The 5,000-nt window shown below is 56.4% G+C and overlaps 1 pseudogene; it reads right to left on the bottom strand.

Annotated features, from left to right (window-relative positions):
* Positions 1-4,145, bottom strand: part of LOC138944393 (large subunit ribosomal RNA) — a 6,937-nt pseudogene extending 2,792 nt beyond the window's left edge.
* Between the last annotated feature and the right edge of the window lie 855 nt (positions 4,146-5,000).

Raw genomic sequence — 5,000 nt, 5'->3', positions numbered from 1 at the left:
GGCGAAGAGCAGCAGATCATCCGCGAAGGCGGCCGCATTGATCGGGGCATCTCCTAGTTCCGCTCCAATTTCGTTTGGCAACCTTCTGAGCATTTGATGGGTGACCGCGTTGAAGATCACAGGTGAAAGTGGGTCCCCCTGTCGAACTCCTCTTACTGGATGTATATACGGTGACGTCCATCCGTCTCCTTCGAGTCTTGTTGATGAGCCAGCGTAGACATTCCTCAAGTATTCGACCATTGAGGTGGGGACTCCCAGGCTAGTCAGCGTAGCCTCAATTGTTGCATGAGTGATTGAATCGAATGCCTTGCCTACATCTAGGGATGCCAGATATAGCGGTCGGAATTCTTTTCTATGCATTCGTAGCAGCGTATCCAACAGGAAGATGTTGTCCGCACAGCCATCCATCGACCTAAATGCTCTTTGTCTCGGGTCTATATCCAGGTGTACTTCCATTCTTTTCGCCAAGATCTTATGTAGGCCTCTGACCAGGACTGGCGGGATGGTAATCGGCCGAAAATCTCCTGGTTCGCTAGCGTCTTGTTTCTTTGGCAGGAAGACTGTTCTAGATCGCAGCAGGTCCTCTGGTAACTTTCCGCACCACATCAGGACATTATATACTCTTAGGAGTATATGTGCTGGAATGGCCCTGAAGAGTCGCGCCGAGACTCCGTCCGGTCCCGCAGCCGAGGATCTGTCAATTCGCGCCAATCTCAGATCAGCCTCTGTAATGGGCGTCCACAATCCTTCTATTATAGGCGCTCTCTCTGTTTGTGGCGCCGTGTCCGCTTCGGAGGTCATTATTGCGGTCCAATATGGTTCCATTATATTTCTTGGAGGTTGCTCGACGTTGTCCAACCCTTCCAGGATCTTAGTGATACACTGACGTCGATTTCTTGACCACAAGTTCTGGGTGGAACCATATTCTTTACGTCGTGCATCTTTCTTGTTTTTGGGTGGCTGCGTTGTTCTTCTTCGTCTGACAGTCCTCGGAGGCGGTTGCGGGAAGATCTCCCGTAGGTAGAGAGTCGTTCTTTGGAAGGTGGCTTCTTTGCCGCGTGTTCTGGCCTCGGATATTATGACCTGCAGCTCCTCTGCATGGTATTCTTGGCTTCGCACCCGTGGTAGAGATTCCAAGTAGTCCAGGAAATCGCTGTCCGGATCCTCTTCGACTACTACAGGCATGGCTGCTGGGGGATTTCTTATTTCTTTCCTTAAGAGAGTCATAGTTACTCCCGCCGTTTACCCGCGCTTGCTTGAATTTCTTCACGTTGACATTCAGAGCACTGGGCAGAAATCACATTGCGTCAACACCCGCGAGGGCCATCGCAATGCTTTGTTTTAATTAGACAGTCGGATTCCCCTAGTCCGTGCCAGTTCTGAGCTGAGCGTTGAATGGCGGCCGAAGAGGACGACCACGACGGCTCGCGCCGCCACGGAAGCCTCGCAGCAAGGAAGATCCGCGGGAGGCCAAGGCACGGGACCGAGCTCGGATCCCGGGACCGGCGCGAGAACGCCGACCGTTCACCTCGCCCAGGCCCGGCACGTCAGCCAGACCCGCTTCCCGACCAAGCCCGACACGCCCCGCTCCTCAGAGCCAATCCTTATTCCGAAGTTACGGATCCAATTTGCCGACTTCCCTTACCTACATTATTCTATCGACTAGAGGCTCTTTACCTTGGAGACCTGCTGCGGATATGGGTACGAACCGGCGCGACACCTCCACGTGGCCCTCTCCTGGATTTTCAAGGTCCGAGGGGAAGATCCGGACACCGCCGCAACTGCGGTGCTCTTCGCGTTCCAAACCCTATCTCCCTGCTAGAGGTTTCCAGGGAACTCGAACGCTTATACAGAAAAGAAAACTCTTCCCGGATCTCCCGACGGCGTCTCCAGGTCATTTTGGGTTACCCCGACGAACACTCTTACGAGGGCCCGAATTGTATGCGGTTCCGCTGCCGGGTTCCGGAATAGGAACCGGATTCCCTTTCGCCCGACGGGCGTGTGTCTTTATATACATCATCATCATCATCATCAAAACGTCGCTCGCCAGCGGCAACGGAACGCGCGCGTAAAGCGACGTTCGTGCGCGACTCGCTCGGTTCTGCTGTTTTGTTGCTGTGTTTCTTCGACACTCGAGTATATTGTACGCCGTCATTGACATAGGATTTCTCCTAGGGCTTAGGATCGACTGACTCGTGTGCAACGGCTGTTCACACGAAACCCTTCTCCACGTCAGTCCTCCAGGGCCTCGCTGGAGTATTTGCTACTACCACCAAGATCTGCACCGACGGCGGCTCCAGGCAGGCTCGCGCCCAGACCCTTCTGCGCTCACCGTCGCGACCCTCCTACTCGTCAGGGCTTCGTGACGACGCGAGAGACCTTGCGACACCGTACCAACAAGACACGACGCGCCCGGCGCTCCCGTTGCCGCCCCACTTGCCGCTGACGGCAGAGTATAGGCTCGACGCTTCAGCGCCATCCATTTTCAGGGCTAGTTGCTTCGGCAGGTGAGTTGTTACACACTCCTTAGCGGATTCCGACTTCCATGGCCACCGTCCTGCTGTCTTAAGCAACCAACGCCTTTCATGGTGTCCCATGAGCGTCGAGTTGGGCGCCTTAACTCTGCGTTTGGTTCATCCCACAGCGCCAGTTCTGCTTACCAAAAATGGCCCACTTGGCACTCTGATCCGAGATGCTCGTGGCTTCATAATTCAAGAAAGCCAGAGATCTCACCCATTTAAAGTTTGAGAATAGGTTGAGGTCGTTTCGGCCCCAAGGCCTCTAATCATTCGCTTTACCAGATGAGACTCGTTCGCGTTCCGTGGGGAACGGTCGAGTGCCAGCTATCCTGAGGGAAACTTCGGAGGGAACCAGCTACTAGATGGTTCGATTAGTCTTTCGCCCCTATACCCAGTTCCGACGATCGATTTGCACGTCAGAATCGCTACGGACCTCCATCAGGGTTTCCCCTGACTTCGTCCTGACCAGGCATAGTTCACCATCTTTCGGGTCCCAACGTGTACGCTCTGGGTGCGCCTCTTCTCGCGATGAGAACGAGACGCCCAGGGAGTGCGAGGCCGCATCGCGACGCGGCCCATCCTCCCTCGATCGACGGCCAGGGTCGATCTTCACTTTCATTACGCCTTTAGGTCTCGCGACAAGTCCCAATGACTCGCGTACATGTTAGACTCCTTGGTCCGTGTTTCAAGACGGGTCCTAAGAGTACCCAAAGCAGTAGCGTCGCCGACCGGTATAGATCCCCCTCGATTCCCACAAGGGAATAAGAGGGACGTTCGACAGGCCTGTCGAAGGTGAACCGTACTTCAACCAACAGCGGGCCAGGACCGGGGACGGCGCAAAGTCCGTAACCTCCGAGTACCGTGGCGCGCGCTTGCGACGGCCTCGACGCACCGTAAATAGTGCGGCCTGATACCTTGCGCGTACCGCCGAGCAGCCGGCCGGGCGACCGGGGGTTTGTCGCGTGCCGTTTTACCGGCGACGCGACAGTCACCGCACCCGGACCGTAGACCGACACCCAGCGGGTCGCGACGTTCTACTTGGGGAGAAGTGCACGACGACGAGCGCCGGACATCGACGCACGGTAGCGTGCCCGCGCGAGAGCCGCGAGGACTCCGCGGGACATCGCCCACCGACGCGAAGCCAGCGCCGCTGACGATGAATCTCCCCGTTCGATCTTTTGGGTTTCTTAGGTTTACCCCTGAACGGTTTCACGTACTCTTGAACTCTCTCTTCAAAGTTCTTTTCAACTTTCCCTCACGGTACTTGTTCGCTATCGGTCTCGTGGTCGTATTTAGCCTTAGATGGAGTTTACCACCCACTTAGAGCTGCACTCTCAAGCAACCCGACTCTAAGGAGAGATCCTCCCGAGACGCGCACCGGTCGCTACGGGCCTGGCACCCTCTACGGGTAAGTGGCCCCATTCAAGATGGACTTGGACGCGACGCGACACCTCGGGATAAGCGGATCCTCCCAAACACCACATTTCCCTGCGGCGGAACCGCGGGATTCGGTGCTGGGCTCTTTCCTGTTCGCTCGCCGCTACTAAGGAAATCCTAGTTAGTTTCTTTTCCTCCGCTTAATAATATGCTTAAATTCAGCGGGTAATCTCGCCTGCTCTGAGGTCGTCAAAGAGTTTAGTTTTCGATAACCGTGGCCGCGCCGCCTCCTCCGCCGGCTCTTTTCTCACTTAGAGAGCGAGCGTCGGGAGAGCGGCAGCGCCGGCACAGCGGCTTCGCATTGTACTCGGAGGAGTGGCGAGGAGACGTGTTGTTTGTGACAACGATTCTTCCACGCGCGGCTCGCAGCCGCTAATAGGAGGAAATGTAAGCCGATCGAATCTCGTTCGAGTTGTCTGCTTGCAAACAACGAATAAGATCGGCGCGGATCGCGTCATCTTCGATCGCCGGGGACGCGAGATACATTGCGAGCGAGTGTGCGCGTACACGTACATCTCTATCACCCACATCCTTCAAATTTTCTCTCCGCATATCGTGTGTTATGCACGGATATGGGATACGACGGGGCGAATCGGATTCGACGAGTACACGACGACGCGTGCCGGTCCCCTATATTCGTTTTCGAGAATTTCGTGGACTCGGACAAGCGGTCGGCTCGCGATTCACCCGCGTTAAGGAGGGCTCTCTCGCTCTTTTCTCTCCGCGTACCGCCGGGCGACGACGCGCCGCGGTTCTCTCCTACCGTTTGCGCGGAAGGTGGCGCGCACCAAGACTCGCGCGTAAGAGGCGCGAGCGCGCGCTGGCGCACCGGGAGACCGCGAGAGGGATAACGCAACGTGTGTGCGCGTGTCTTCTACTCCCTCTCTCCTTCGACAGTTTCCGGGCGCGCGCGCGCAGGCTCCCTATCTTTACTTACTGCGTGTGTGCGTACGCTGCTCTCACTCTTCCTTTTCCTCGGTGTTATTTCAGACGACGCCAAGGGGCCGCCTCTCGGGACGGCTCGTCTCGGGCGAACGTCCAACT

This window comes from Polyergus mexicanus, unplaced genomic scaffold, assembly GCF_030449975.1.
Source record: "Polyergus mexicanus isolate NDT 795.1 unplaced genomic scaffold, iyPolMexi1.0 SCAF_182, whole genome shotgun sequence".
NCBI lineage: Eukaryota > Metazoa > Arthropoda > Insecta > Hymenoptera > Formicidae > Polyergus > Polyergus mexicanus.
This window is presented reverse-complemented; position numbering and strand designations above follow the sequence as displayed.